The sequence below is a fragment of the Berghia stephanieae genome, chromosome 1 (assembly GCF_034508935.2).
Source record: "Berghia stephanieae isolate SIO BIC M18660-M18661 chromosome 1, UCSD_Bste_1.3, whole genome shotgun sequence".
Lineage (NCBI taxonomy): Eukaryota > Metazoa > Mollusca > Gastropoda > Nudibranchia > Aeolidiidae > Berghia > Berghia stephanieae.
Window position 1 is genome coordinate 101,041,568 of NC_088360.1, and position 17,196 is coordinate 101,058,763.

Consider the following 17,196-nt stretch of genomic DNA (forward strand, 5'->3'; position numbering starts at 1 on the left):
TTATATAGCGCAATATCCACTAAATGTGCTCAAAGCGCTTTACAAGGGGTCCCTGACCAACAGTAACACGTAACATGTATAACGAAACATGACGCCTGTTAGGAGATATTACAATTTTTTGTGACAGAGACATCGCTGAGTACGGTGAGAGAATGTGATTAAAAAGCCTTGTCCAGGGACTCAACTATGCACCGATCGAGGCTCGAACCCAGGACCTTCCGATCCGAAAGCTAGTGCCATACCACTAGACTACATAGCCGCACAAGGGATCCTAGGTTTGAGAGTTTTGACAATATGAGTTTTTTAACCAAAAAATAATTAACATGTTGTTTTGTTTCGTGTTGTGTTTTCAGGATACTGCCTTCTAAAGACTTTCCCTCACGATTTGCCCTTATTATTGAGAGCAAAGGTAAAAAGGTGGGACAGGGGTGGTTGGGGAGGGAGGGGTGCTGTGCGGGCGGTTTAAGAGAAAGGGGCCTGAATTCTAAATCAATTGTGTAAAAAGTTCAGCGGGTGCAAACGAATATTTGATAATTTACTATAATCATTTTGATAACAGGAATTCAAAAGAGCGAGTGAGAATAAATCAATAAATCTGAATTATAATTTTTGTTCACGATACTATAATTAACCCTTGTGAATTCAAAGGCAATTAAGGGTTAATTTGGAGGCCTCGTTCATTTTCACACCGTCGTATTCAACCAAAGTGTAAAATTGAAATGTTCCCATGGATTTTCGTTAGGTTTTTATTATGTTATTTAGTGGGGGGGGGGGGGGGGTTATTTTGTTTTGTTTTGTTATTGATTTTTTTTGTTGTTGTTGCCCTTTTGTTGTGTTTTCATTAATTCCAGTTTGATTTGGTTTGCTTTTATTTATTTTATATTTTTGTAATTAATTGTTAGTTTGTTTTGTTTTGTTTTTTTTTGTCAAATGGAGGGGTAGGAATTTAGTTTTGATCAGTTAGGCCTTCTTCCTCTTGGGCAATTTTTTTGATACTATCTAAATTTGATTTTTTGTTTGTTTGTTTTGTTTTTTGTTTTTTTTTTTTTGTTTGTTTTTTTTTTTTTTTTTTTTTTTTTTTTTTTTTTCATTACTCCTCAACTCCAATATGTTATTTTCGTGAAACTTAATTGTTTACTTTTATAATATGTAACATAGCTTTTGACGTATCCTTATTTGCAGGTCTGATATCCCAAATTATTATGGGCTCAATGGTGTGATGGAAATAGTCTCAAACCAACGCAAAATATCGTCCATTACAACAATGATAAAACAAGCCCATAATTGTGTTCGGTTTTCAGACCTGCAAATGATATGTGCACATAAATGGAATTTTGAATCTCCCACTTGCCTTATTTTGTGTAGAAGGCCCCTTGTTCGAACCCCACTATAGGCTGTGTAAAAATGTCCTTGGAAAAGTATCTTACTTTATCTTATCTTCTAAAAGGCTAGCTCGGATAATAGACGATTCTTGCTTTTTGGATTTCCGAACGTATTCCCAACCGCTGCATGAGCTTGCGAATGCGCGTTGAGAACAAAGTTCGAATTCCAAAACGCAAATGTGTAAGAAATATTTTATTCTACCCCTCAATCGATTACGATTTCGTCATCTCTGAGTAAAAGACATTTTCAAAAATATTTAAATGCCTATCTACTTCTTTTTATTTTTTTCAAAAATCTAATTTTATTGAAATTTAACGTTTGACATTCTGACGTCACAAATTATTATCGTAAACATGATATTATTACGCGTTACTATTTTGGAAGAGGGATGGAATAACAATATCTTTTCAATGCCTTATACATGATATTCAAACAATCTTTATAAGTCACATTTGATTTTGATTATGACATCACTAATTTAACGTGGGCGTTTATATAGCGCAAAATCCACTAAACATGCTCAAAGCGCTTTACAAAGGGTCCCAACCAACAGCAATACGTAACATGTAGAACGAGACATGACGCCTATTAGGCGATATTACAATTTTTTCCGACAAAGACAACACAGTTAACGACCAGGTACTCATTTTACACCTGTGTACGGTGAGAGAATGTGAGTAAATAGCCTTTTCCAAGGACTCAACTATGCACCGAGCGAAGCTCGAACCTAGAACCTTCCGATCCGAAAGCGAGTATCATATATATATCCGCACTAATCATCGTATCTTAATTAATACGATTCTTTGGCAATCGATTACATAAATCTTTACTCAAGTTTTTCTCACCACAAAAAAATTGTATGAATTCTTCTCACTAAAACACAAATGTTTGTGACATATCGTCTCAACGTGGTATTAAGTCGGTGTGAAACCCGATGTTTTAATTGTGATTTTATAGTAAAAATGACCAGAAATTGTAACTGACCTTCTCAGAGGGGTACAATGTCAGGATAGACTAGGTGGTAGAATTGAGTTTATAGCCATGAATCAGGAACTCGGGGTTTATTGCTAGACGTCTGTTTTCCTTATGTTTTGTTGTTTTTAAGGGTTTTACGGCGCTTGCAACACATTAAGGTCATATCAGCGCCAGTAAAAAGGAAGAAAATGGGATAATAAAAAGTTCTAGAATTACAATTAAAGCACACAAGAAAAGGGAAGACAAAGGGGAATTGGTTCAAATGGGAAACAGGTGTAGATTCCAAGAGCACACTATCAAAGTACTTAGTTTGTGATCACCTAAAAGTCTCACCCAGACAAGATTCCACCAAGAGGAATACACTCAAAAGTTTACATTATAAATTCAAAATAACAAATATAACAATAAATAACAGAGAGATGTTTACAAGGAAAAAATATCATCTCCCAAAACAATAACCATACATTTGACTGTTTCCCTCCCAGCCAAGGACTCCGGCCAGGACAAAACCCAAGTAATGTCATTCCAAGACAAAGACAGAAAGCTAGTTGGAAAACAGATATAGGGTGATAGAAGACACAGTATGTACCTCCCTGCCCACTATGGGAGGTTGGGAACCCCACCCAGTATTTTCCTTATGGTGAAGAATACATACAATATTGTACATACAGCAAAAAAAAAAAAAAAAAAAAAAATTGGCAGATCGTATTTCATAAAATTTTCATTCTAAATTCACTTTTCGGGACCCCATTAATCATTATCGACGTGTACTTATAATCAGGTCTGACATCCAAACCCACTTATGGGTCTAGTTTAACATTGTTGTAATGGACACTACTTTGTGTCATCTTTTGCTGTTGTTGAGATTTCCATTGCAACAATAAGCTTAAAAGGAAATGGGTTATCAGAGCAGCAAGTAAGTGCACGTCGATCATGACATAATACCGTTTAGAGATGGAGGGACACTAATATGAGATTTCAACTTTGTCACTTTAGGAAAATACTGCCATATTTCAAAATAATAATAATAATGACAAGAATTTAACAACGTTTCATATTTTTGACTAAAACATCAATTTTTGCCGTTTAAATCACCCGGCCATAACACCATATTGACACGATACCGTTTTGAGAAGATTGGCCACAAATAAAAGTGGGAGCGGCGATCACAGGTGTGGGAGTATTGTCTCCTGTCGTGTTATGGTCAGCAAGGAATACCATTTAGATGTGGTCATCTGCTGAGAGCGAGGCGTTAGCAGAGTGAAAATGCTGGACAATGCTATCGTACTCGCGGGGGGGGGGGGGGGTATATGTTTTAACAAGATTTTGGCCAGAAAACTCGTCCTTTACATATCGATCGATTAAAATTACCCTCGTCTTGTCTAAAACCCTCAAAACCAACGCAAAACATTGTCCATTAAAACAATGTTAAATCAGGCTCATACCTGCGCTTGGTTATCAGACCTGGGGCACGCCGAGTTAAACCGTGGCCTTCGTGAAGTTTTGGCCTGATACTGACCAAAAAATGACGTCAAAATGCCAGTCTTTTGCCACAAAAGAAAACAAATAGTGAGTTGTATTCAATTGTTCAACCAATGAAATAACTTGTTTCCTTGAGCTCTACTAACGACAACTCACTAAGCGGTGCAAAAAAACAAAACAAATAATGACGTCAAACTGCCAGTCCTTTTGGATTTGTGTCAGGCTATAGATAGTTCGAAGATGACGTCACTCAGGCCTTTGTTATTGTTTTTGCCATCCGCGTTTGTGAGTTGTTCTCACTAAACTCTATTAACCAGACTATAAAAGTTCATGGTTACACAGAGTTTGTGTGTTGGTCCATTTTACTTCCGGATGGCAATGTTGTGAACTCCTTGCATTCAAGCGCATTCTATCTATAACATAACGATGGCTACGGTCAAACTCTATATCTTTCGAATCATAATTTCACTATTATCAACCCAGTTATAACTGCCAATATTAAAATGTTTTCCCACCTATTGTTGTAAAAGCGATGTGACACGGTCCTCATTTAATCCTGAGTCGCATTGTTGTTTTAACTCTTTGGGTAAAGAGTGCAATAAGAGATGTTGATTAAAGTCAAACCAAACCCAACCGTACAGAAAGTTAGAATAATCATTCCAAAAAGAAAAAATTGTGAGAATGTGGAAAATGGTAGGAAGAAGACGAAACAATGATAATATAAGTAAATAGATCTGTGGTTGAAACAGGTGTGGTATGCATGAATATGTTTACAATATGAATTAAAGGCGAATGCTGTTCTACTCTTTTAAAAAAGACATTTTTTTCATTTTGGCCAAATAACTTTTTCTTCAAATATTTACCGTTTAAAACAACATCTCTGTAACTTGTCAACTCACAAACCCTAGATTTCCAAGAATTTTGGAGTTTGAGAACTTGACGAATTGAACATCATTTTATTATGTAATCCATACTTAATTTACAGTTTTTAAAAATTCAAGTTTTTGTTTTGGTCAAAATGGAGGAAAATATGTTTTGTGGATGTACGGTGAAGTACAGCTTGTATTGACACGAGATTTGGGTTTTGTATATATCAGGTGAATATCATGAGTAGTAGGAGATTACGTGCATACATACAAATGATATCACCTCGTGTTCATTTCTACAGGGAACTCAATATGACGTTTATTGTATGGGGAGAAGCAAATATAAATATTGATGCTTAAAATAGAACATTCTCTACGGTGCCTTCTGACCTACAATGAAAAAACACATTTTTTTACATTTTGTCCAGAAAAAAATTACTTTATATGAAAAACAAACAATTATATTCTTACCCCAAATTCAGCAACAAAAAAAATCTTTAAGCAGTGATATCAAAAATTCTTAGAGTTAAAATGTGTCTGCCTGTTTGAAGTCGTTTAATTTGATCGATATTTGAACATAACATATTATAAAGTAAGCATTTCTTGGCCAAATTGGAGAAGACAACGCGTCGTCAGTTTACAGTAATTTTGCATTGATCACTTGTATTGCCGTGCATGAAAATAATACGTAATTAAAATTTTGGCCGAAAAACTTTTCCTTCAAATATCTATCGACTAAAATGGCACCTCATCGCGTCAAACACTCTCAAACCTGGGGCATCCTTAAAGACTTCCTATATGATCCCAGGATTCATAATTTTGGACCAGATGAGGGTCATTTTAATTGATCGATATTTGAAGGATTGGTATTCTGGCCAAAATTTGTAAAACGTATATTTTTTTTTTAAAGAGTACGGCATTGTAGACATGTTGATAAATATTGATTTGATTTGTTTAGTTACATGAGATGATTTATATTTTGGTGCAACTGACTAAGTACGTGCTTGTGTAGTTGTTTCGTTTTTCAATCAAGACCGACGTGTACTTATTTGCAGGTTTGATAACCTAAAATGTTATAGTCTTATTGTTGTAATGGAATTAATACTCTCAAACAAACGCAAAAGTATATCAAGTTTTTGTTGTTTTTTTTTTTTTTTTTGTTGTTTTTTTTTTTTTTTTTTGGTCGAAATGGAGAAAAATGTCAAAGTACGGTGATTTATAGCTTGTATTGACATGAGTTTAAGCGACGTGCACTTACTTGCAGGTCTAATAACCCAGTTCCTTATGGACTCAATGTTGTAATGGGAATCTCAAAATATTGTCCATTATAACAATGTTAAACTAGGCCCAAAAGTCAGTTAGGATGTCAGACCTGCATACATGTACACGTCGGTTTTACGTTGTCCTAAAATGACACTCAATCTTTTTTATAACTCGTCCTTCAAATATCGATCCATCTTGGCAAAAATTATCAAACCTGGGACCTCGCAATTTTTATTCTATTTATTTGGGGGGGGGTGGTACTTTCTCAATATTTCGTTATTTTTGTACTTAAAAAGACAAATACTATCATGCAACAGGTCCGACGTGTACATATATGCAGGTCTGACATCCGAACCCACTTATGGGCCTAGTTTAACATTGTTGTAATGAACAATATTTTGCGTCATTTTTGTGATTTGCTATTACAACAATGAGCCCATTAGGAATTGGGTTATCAGACCTGCAAATAAGTACACGTCGAACAGGCCCATACTCTGAACAAAAACAAATTTTGAAAATTTGGCCTGACAGTTCGTCCTTCAAACATTGAATCCATAAAAATGACCCTCACCTTGTCAAAAACTCTCAAAGTATTTTTATGTTTCATTTGGCGGACAGAAGTATTGAGTATTTTACTTTAATGCATAGCAGCAATAAAACCACATTATAAAAGACACAAACAAGATTTTCCTTGAATACTCAAAAGATTTTATTAATAAAAGAGAAGACATAATGTCTTCCTCTTTCAACATAATATCACAGTGAAAATAATCTGACGCTAACGCAGGCTTGGAAATTCAGTCTGTTACCGGCTATGATTTGTTGTATTTTTGTTTTGTTTAGTTTTCTTTTTCTTTTCTTTTTTTTTTTTTTTTTTTTTTGAGACGCGCCTTATCTAGTTATTGACTTTCAAAAACATTCTCATTTGCAGACTAATTTGTTGTTGTTTTTTTTTTTTTTTTTTTTTGTTTTTTTTTGCTTTTTGTTTGTTTTATTTTTTATTTTTTTTTTTTTTGTTTTGTTTTTTGTTTGTTTTTTGTTTTTTGTTGTTTTGGTTTTTTTTTTTTGGGGGGGGGGGGTTTGTTTCTTTTTGGTTTGAGCTCAACGCGTTTTGTAATTTTTTTAAATGAGTATTTATATAGTGCAATATCGTGGTCAAAGCGCTTAACAAGGGATCCCAAACCAACAGCAACACTTAACATGTAGGACGGGACATCTATTAGGCGATAAAACTTTTTTTTTTTCGACAGATACAACGCTGTTTACGGCCATATACTCATTTTATACTGAGTTCGGTGAGAGAAAGTGAGTAGAGTCTTCATAGGGGTTCAACTATGCGTCGCTCAGAGCGGGATTCGAACCCTGGACCTTCCAATCCGAAAGCGAGTGTCATGCTACTAGACCACATAGCCACAATTTCATCATAACAAAGGGAAACTAACGAATTAATTTCATTCCAATATTTTTTTTCAATTGAAGAAAACACACACACACACACACACACACACATACACACACATAGATACACAAGGCACATACACACAGGCACACACACACACATGCGTACACAGATAATGACGTAAACATGACCTTAAAGTATGCGGACTCGTTTTGTGTAGATAAACAATAATGAGCAAAATAGCAATAACAAAACGATACGATTTGGGGGCATCAGATTGGCGGGGGGAAGGGGAGGGGGAGGTCTATGTGGTCTTGTGGTATGACACTCGCTTTCGGGTCGGAAGGACCTGAGTTCGAGCCTCGCTCAGCGCATAGTTGGGTCCTTTAAGAAGGCTCTTTACTAGAGACATTCTCTCACCGTACTCAGGTGTAAAATAAATACCTGGCCGTTATGAGCGTTGTCTCTGTCGGAACAAAATTGTAATATCGCCTAACAGGCGTCATCATGTCTCGTCCAACATGTTACGTGTTGCTGTTGGTCAGAGACACCTTGTATAGTGATTTGAGCACTTTTAGTGGATATTGGTCTATATAAATGCTCACTTTAAGAGGGAGAGGGTGTGCTTCCGGTAAATGTAAGAGTAAGGGCTAACCCACACCGGAGACTGATTCCGACGACCCGGCACTGCCGTCCTCTGCCGTCTTCCGGATAAAGACGTCGGGCACGGACAAAATACTAGGAATAAAGAGAAGAGCCGCTAGACCTACCCATACCAAGCTTGAAAAAAGAAAAACGACAGAGGACGTCGGGTGCTTGGTATGGGTAGGTAGGTCTTCTCTTTATTCTTTGTATTTATTCCGTGCCCGACCGACGTCTTTATCCGGAAGACGGCAGAGGACGACAGTGTCGGGTCGTCGGAGTCGGTCTCCGGTGTAATTAATTGAGCTTTATAATTCTGCTTTATATAGCGCAATATCCACTAAATGTGCTCAAAGCACTTTACAAGGGGTCCCTAGTCAACAGCAACATCTAACATGTAGGACGGGACATGACGCCGGTTCGGCGATATTACAATTTTTCGGACAAAGACAACGCTGTTAACGGCCAGGTACTCATTTTTCACCTGAGTACGGTGAGAGAATGTGAGTAAAGAGCCTTTTCCAAGGACTCAACTGTACGCCGAGCGCGAGGCTCGAACCCAGGACCTTCCGATCCGACAGCGAGTGTCATACCACAAGACCACATAGGACGGTGTGGGTTAGACCTAGACCTTCGAGCCATGCATTGAGACGTCTGACAGATTGGCTGGATTATCTCTAACGAGGTGGTCAGGGAGGACAGAAACTGGACACTTATTTGGTCAAACATGCTTTACTGACATGCCCTAATTAATTATATCGATGCCTTGTCATGTCGAGAAACAAGAATTTTATGTTATGTCCGGCCTTGCCTTGCAATGGATTCAAATTGTTAGATGGATCGTGCTTAGATAAAATCATTATACTCGTAATTGGGAGTACTTAATTAATGATGAATTTAGAAATCAGGTATTTAAAAAAAAACAGTGAAAGTAAGTTTTTCTTTCTTCTTCTTTTTTTTTTTGTGGGGCTATGTGGTGTAGTGGTATGATACTCGCTTTTGGATCGGAAGGTTCTGGGTTCGAGACTTGCTCGACGCATGGTTGAGTCCTTGGAAAAGGCCTTATAAGGCTTCTCGTACTCAGTGAAAATAGTACCCCATCTATCAGGTTAAAATATCCATATTATTATTATTATTATTATTATTATTATTATTATTATTATATTATTATTATTATTATATATTATTATTATTATTATTATTATTATTATTATTATTATTATTATTATTATTATTATTATTATTATTATTATTATTTTATTATTATTATTATTATTATTATTATTATTATCATCATCATCATCATCATCATTGTTACCAGTCTGACGATATTTTACATTTCTGTTATTTATCCTAATGCAATCACGGGCTTGATTTTTAAAATTATTTTTTTGTAATGGACACTATCTATCTGACGGTGATTTGAGTGTATTTCCATGACAACAACATGTGGGCTCCATAACTGACAATCGATCAGATATCACTGTATAGATAGATCGAAGTTGACATCATCGGGTCATTGTTGTTAGTTTTTTGCCATCGCGCTTATGAGTAATTCTTACTAAACTGTATTAACCAGACTATAAAAGTTCATGGTTACACATAGTTTTGTGTGCTGATCCGGTATACTTCTGGATGGCAATGTTGTGAGATTCTTAGTCAAGTGCATACTATCTATATAATATCCGACCCGAGATTAAATAAAAACAAAGAGGGAAGGAGGTGACATAATATAATATTATTATAAAGCCTTTACCGGCAACTTACACGGGTGAATATTTAATCCAAATGAAAGCACAAATCAATCAAAACTCAAATAAATTTGCACAGAATTATCTACTCCAATATTCGAAATATTTCCGTCGCAAAACTGTAAACTACATAACGTCAATTGCCGGCGACGACGACGACAACTACTACTACTGCGTTTATTATATTATTTATATTACAATAATATTATACGCTAGATAACGGCAATAGTCTTGTATTTACGGTACCTCCCGCTCTAACACCTGTCCGTGGGGGTGTAAATTTACACTGACAAGAAGAACGAAGGGAGCGAAGTGCGAAGTACAGTGCGTTTGATTCGGAGTGGTTGAAGGCGGTGGTGGTTTGGTGGTGGTGGCAGTGCGCGATGTTCGTGTGGTGGTGGTGGCGGGGATTTTTTTATAGAGGGATTGGAATTGGGTATTTATTGTATTTAGTATTGCAGACATGCCTTTTTGGAATTGGAAAAATTCGTAGTTTTCAGAGCACAGATTATTACAACTACCATTGAAAATGACCAATTTGTGTTTACATACATGAAATTAATGCTTTAAACTCGTTTATATACATAGAATGAAGTTGACGTCACTCGGTTCTTTGTTATTGATTTGTTTGTTTTCTTTTTTTTTTTTTTTTTTTTTTCTTTTTTTTTTTGGTTTTTTTTTTTTTTTGGCCATCTGCATTTATGAGTAATTCTCACTAAACTGTATTAACCTGACTAAGAACGTTTAAGGTTACACATAGTTTTGAGTGTTGGTCCGTTATACTTCCGGATAGCAATGTTCTGAGTTTCTTAGGCAAGCGCAAACTATCTATACCAGCTCTGGCAACAACACAATTAAAGAAGTCTATTGAATTAAAGATATTAAGATAATTGTCAAATAGGACACCAAAAAAAATCGTATTTCTACGAAAATTGTGTAGTAGTATGCAGATCTGGTATTGAAAACCAAGGCTGATTGAAATGTAAACGTCATTGAAAACGTTTTGGTTTGTCGGTACTCGAAAGACTTGGTGATTGATTGGGTTTCATAATGTACAGATTCGTGTCTGATTTTTCAAGGGGGCGATGTGGCCGAGTAGTTAAGGTATTGCACTATGACCCGGAATATAAAAATAATAATAATAATAATAATAATAATAATAATAATAATAATAATAATAATAATAATAATATTTTTATTATTATTATTATTATTATATTATTATTATTATTATTATTATTATATTATATTATTATTATTATATATTATTATTATTATTATTATTTATTATTATTATTATTATTATTATATTTATTATTATTATTATTATTATTATTATTATTATTATTATTATTATTATTATTATTATTATTATTATTATTATTATTATATATTTATTATTATTATTATTATTATTATTATTATTATTATTTAATTTTGTACGGTTTTTGACCCATAATAGGAATTATGATATTGACCCGAGGGCCGAAATGCCGAGTCTACGGGGTTTTTTTCCTCGAAGCCAATTAGAAAGAAAAAAAAACTAGTGCAATATCCACTACAAGTGCTCAAAGCGCTTTGCAAGGGTCCACAGCAACACTTAATTTGTAGAACGAGACATGGCGCCTAGCCTGTTGGGCGATAATTGCAATATTTTCCGACAGAGACAACGCTTTTAACGGCGTTGCTAATTTTACATCTGAATACGGTGAGAGAATGTGAGTAAAGAGTCTTTTCCAAGGATTCAACTATGAGCCGCTCAGAACAAGATTCGAGCCCAGGACTTTTATGTCCGAAGGCGACATGACCACAAAGCAGCACAAAATCTCTATTTCGGTTAAAAATCATATTTTAACACACAAAAAACTTCTCACATCTAAGGAGATTAAAGAAACAAAATGGTAAAATTGAATGGTATAACACCAAACCATAAATTTTGTTTGCCACCACTTCATCAATCGGTCAAATATCACCATAATATGTTATATGAGACCCTTCATATTAACTCGAGTTCATACGAATGGAAAATAGAATAAATTTGTTCGATTTGTTATATCTCTCTTGCTGTGGTTGTGGTTGTTGTTGTTTCTGATGATGATTTCACAAGATCTGTATTTATTGTTGTTGTGATTGTTGTTGTTGATGTTTTTTCATGGGATCTGTATTTATTGTTGTTGTCCTTGTTGTTAATGTATTGTTTATTGTTTTTGTATTTTTGTTGGGGGATTTTTTTTTTTTTTTTTTGTTAAATTTTTATTTTATTTTTTATTTTATTTTTTAAATTTTTGTTTTGTTTTTTGTTTTGTTTTGCTTTTTTGCTGTTTTTTTTTTTTTTTTTGTTGTTGTGATTGTTTTTATTGTTTCCCCAAAATCTGTATTTATTGTTTCGGTTAACATTCCATTCTTTATTCAACACGCGTGACTACAGACACAATGTTTATTTACCAGACGTTAACGGCAGCAGGCTATTCCTAAACCAGTTAACTGCCGTATTCTAGAAGAATCCGAATTTAAAAGTTTGGCCAGAAAACTCGTCCTTCAAATATCGATCGATTAAAATGGCCCTCATCTTGGCAGAAACTCTCAAAGCTTTGACTTCGAGAAAGTCCAAGGTTTGAGAGAATTTGCCAAGATGAGGTTCAATTTAATCGATCGATATCTGAAGGACGAGTTTTCTGGCCAAATTTTTTATTTCTGATTTTCCACTGTACGGCAGTTAACTATTTGAAAGCAGCGGCATATGTTTGCAGACGCCAGTTTGAATGCAGACGCTGTTACCCGTAAACAAATTCCCTGTAAATTTATCTGGCGCCAACATTTGAGGATCGAATGTAACAATAAACAAATTTGCATATTTATACAGAGTTGTTAGAGCGCTCGCTTCGTCGGCAAAAGGACCGATATCAAACCCGGGTGAAGTCGAGGTTGTTGTTTTTTTACCACCCCCTCCCACCCCTGACCACCACACAGCAGTAATTGGGTAACTGGGTCTGTTATATCTGGCGGAAAGTACTTTGCGATAGAAGATTTGCGTCCTATCAAAAGGGTAGATAACAATTCCTATATCACATACGCTATAGAAACACGCCGAATGTTTCTGAAGGACTACTTTATTTGATTTCATCTTATGTTATCCAAATACACAACGCAAAGGAATTCGTTTCGCAATCATTGTCACCGGATCAGTCTCTCGCCATTCTAAACCCACTCCTTACCACCCATTGGAAAATCGTCACATTTGTTACGATGCAACCTTCACTTTTCTCATCCAGATTTCATTTTTATTTTTCTATAGCTATAAAAACTTGACATTCTGAATTATAGCTCATATTGTCGAACAATACTATGTATATAACGTGCCTGTTGCTTTTCTGTTTGAGTAAGAAATGTCTGTTTTTGTGTTGGGTGGGTGTGAAGTTTTGGGGAAAATACTGAAAATGGCTGGTAAGGAAAGGGTTAATATCGCTGGTTTGGGTACAGGATGAGACACCGAGATACCGTTCCCCAAGGCCACCGACTTCGCGAAGTCCCAGGTTTGAGAGTTGTTTTTTATTTTTTTTTGTTTGGCGTTTTTTTTTTTTTTTCTTCCAAGATGAGAGTCATTTAAATCGGCAGGTATTTAAAGGTCGAGTTTTCTGGTCAAATTGTGACCTATTGTCTGAAAGCGGTGTTAAGTCAGGACGAATTACTTGTTAAAAATTGAATTTACAGCCAAAATTATGAAACATTTCAGTTAATGTCTCTTCCATATTAGAAGATTAGAATAAAGTAGTTCTTCAGAGCCATTTGGCCAATGGAGCCTGAATGCATCCCGGTATCTGCTATAGCGTGAAACGGACAACAGCCATTGCTTGCTATCCTTTGGATAGGACGCTAATCTATTGCAAAGTACTTTCCGCCAGGTCTAAGATACCCAACTACCCATTAACTGTTGGGTAGACAGGGGGATCGGGAAAAAAATCATAATTTCATGGTGAAGAATAAATACGATTTCTAGCACTACATGAAGCTTCAGGTTCGAATTTTCTCATCATCTTAATTCTACCATTCTTTTTTAGGGGTCCGATTCATCCCGAAATAAAACCGTGTTGAGACGATGGGTCACAATTTTAAATGCATGTTTTTCCAGAGCACAGCAGTAAACTGGTCAAAACATGAACCCCAATAATAAACTTGCACCTTTTCAAATGATATTCATAACCAGTGATATCAAAATATCAAGCGTCTGTTCATTACTTAATAATTCTATAGAGTAAAAAAATGAAATGGGGTTGAATATTAGTACTGCGACTACATGTTGCATTTTAACAACAACAAAATTGAGATGTATTTAGCGCAATGTCCACTGAAAGCGCTTTACAAGGGGTCCCTGTCCAACAGCAACATTTAACATTAAAGACAAGACATGACGCCAGTTATGCGATATTTTTTTTTTCGAGTAGAGACAACGCTATTAACGGCCAGGTACTCATATTACACCTGAGGACGGTGAGAGAATGTGAGTAAAGAGCCTTTTCCAAGGACACAACTATGCGCCGAGCGCGAGGCTCGAGCCCAGGACCTTCCGTTCCGAAAGCGAGTGTCATACCACTAGACCACATAGCCGCACGTAGGAAAACCCTATAGTACAGCAGTTAACTCTCTCCTTACCAGCCATTTTCAGGATTTTCTCCAAAACTTCACACCAAACTAACACAAAAATATATATTTTTATCACTCAAACACAATAGCAGTTATAAAGTTCTTCCGAATAATAATTTATTTAGTAAAACATGCTCTACAACACACTGTCAGTTTCTTCAAATTTAATGATGTACAAAAGAAATTTAAATAAGATAAATGTTGGTTGTATCGTCACGAATGTGTCGATTTTCCTATTGTTGGTAAGGAGAAGGTAAACTGGTTCAAAACACGAACCCTAATAATAAAGCTACACTTTTTCAAATGAACAGTGATATTAAAATATCAAGCGTCTGTTCATTACTTTAATAATTCTATAGAGTAAAAAAAATGAAATAGGCTTCAATATTACTACTTGGGCATGTTGTATTTCACCGTAGGGAAACTACATAACATGCCACGACATTAGTAAAATGGTTCAATACATGAACCCTAATAATAAACCTGCACCTTTTCAAATGATATTCATAAACAGTGATATCAAAATATCAAGCATCTGTTCATTACTTAATAATTCTATAGAGTAAAAAAAAAATGAAACGGGCTGAATATTAGTACTACGGCATGTTGTATTTCAACGTAGGGAAACCCCATTTAAATTCTATCGGAAACACCTCCTCTCCTCATCAGCATTACAATCGTCCAATACTCGATGCACTGATGAATATGCCATTAAACTTATTTACACGAGGACGAAAGTACGCTTTTTCCATCGCATTAACATCTATAGAATTACCACAAGAAAAATTAAATAAAAATAAAGCATGTATTCAAATCCCCCGTAAAAAAGCTCAGGTAAAATGGGAAATTGAAAACTAAAAACTAGCAAAAATCTAAACGAAACAAATCCGAAAAAGAAAAAAAAAAGATATCCGACGTTTTCGTTTTCACCATTCAGCTCGCTGAGTTCGCGATAACGTAGTTTTCCGCTGCAGGAAACATGTTTAAAATAAATACAGATTGTTTCGACGGCCTGTAATTTGTTCAGCATGAGCGCTCAACATTCGTGATGTAGGGTGCACCTTACAGAATTCGCAGCGGGTCGCATTGCGATTATCATTCACTGTGTGATAACGCGGGGATTGCTGTTCGGGACAATTTGCTTCTTCGATATGGCGTAGCGATAATGACATTGTATCGAGCTCAAGAAGAACATCGACAGTGTAAAAATATGTTTAAAAAGAAAGAAAAACATACAAATTATTCTGGTTGGATTACATCTTCTGGAATCCGATGAAAAAACCCCGGTTTATCATTTTGGGCAGAAAACGTTAAGCCCATCGATTGATTTGACCCCCGATTTACAATACAGTTTTTATACCCAAGTAGCCATGCAGATTTTAGATCCCATCCGCGGTGGATAGCTTGGACTGTAGAACTACACTCTCGCGGCTAGGCGGAATTATCGTAACAGCAGGGTCTTGGTTTCGAGCCCCCATCGCCGCGAAGTTTATATTCTATATTGTCTTCTGGTACATGTCTATTCACTTCATTTCTTATTATTATCAACATAAGTTGATTGAAATCTAATATGCCAAAGTTTTCTTTCTGGACAAAATCAAATAAAGACATTTTGTCATTGTCCGGCATTTGTGTTATCGGGTCAACATTCACGTTTAATATTGGGAACGATCTTTTTGGCATTTTGGTTAGAAAACAACAAATGATATGATATGATTGTCAATGCCTGGTATTAATTCTTACTTCCCGATATCATGCAGAGGAATTTTGAATCCTACTTTATATTCATTGGAAATTATCAGGGATTCTAAAGAGTTACACCGACCAGCACTTTGAAATTCTTAAAATTTTGCCAAAAATCAACATCTATCATATTGTCCCACATTTGCACTTGATATATTAATATCGACATATTATTGATCTTAGGGCAAAATCTAAGAGTTATCGTTGCAAGAACATGTGTTAATTGTTTATAAACTCTTGCTTTTTTAACTTAAGAGAGACACTCGATTCTCAAGCAACAATTCAGCTTTAACCATTTTAAAAATTAAAATTTTGAAATATCAGCAATGAGGAAAAGAAACACAATAACATTGAATTGCGGTTATCATCGGTGCCAAGATGTGATAAAGGTTATATAATGTTTTCAGAATAATGTTTTCAAATATTTATGTTTCATTGACATATTGTTTCATTTCGAGACAAATTTCAAGCCATCAAGTTTTGAATATTTTCAAATGCGAGATTGAATTCATATCAATGGTAAACATTGTATTTATAAAAGGCTTATCCATGATTTTCATTGCTAGAGACGTCTAATTATTGTCAAATAATTCATTTTTCCTCGATGATACGGTATGGACTTTATTTTTTGCCTGTCCTTGTACATTTGGTTTAACTCCCCCCCCCCCCCCCCACCCCCCTTACCAACACCCGCACACACAGCCCACCCACACACGCACACACACTCACACACACCCCTCCACCCACCCACACACACACGCACTCTCACACACACACACACACACACACACACACACTCATACACAAAGGCCATCAACAACATCACAACGGTTGTTGGGTAAAAATTCCATGTCAGAATATGACACGATGAAAACTTTATTTATTTTCACTGACTTCGACCGCAGCCATCGTTAACGTATTGCCTCACACTGACCAAAAGAAAACAAATCGTGAGTTGTATTCAATAGGTCAACTAATGGAATTACTTGTTTCCTTGAGTTCTACTAACGACAGCTCACTAGACGCTTCACAAATCTTAGAAATGACGTCA

At 35.6% G+C, this 17,196-nt stretch overlaps 1 protein-coding gene across 1 annotated transcript in view; it reads right to left on the reverse strand.

Annotated features, from left to right (window-relative positions):
• The window catches only part of LOC144962548 (FRAS1-related extracellular matrix protein 1-like), a 118,837-nt gene extending 108,785 nt beyond the window's left edge, over positions 1-10,052 (reverse strand). Inside the window, exon 1 of the mRNA XM_078895577.1 lies at positions 9,778-10,052. The gene's annotated coding sequence lies outside the window, so the exon portion shown is untranslated. The remainder of the gene's footprint in view (positions 1-9,777) is intronic.
• Between the last annotated feature and the right edge of the window lie 7,144 nt (positions 10,053-17,196).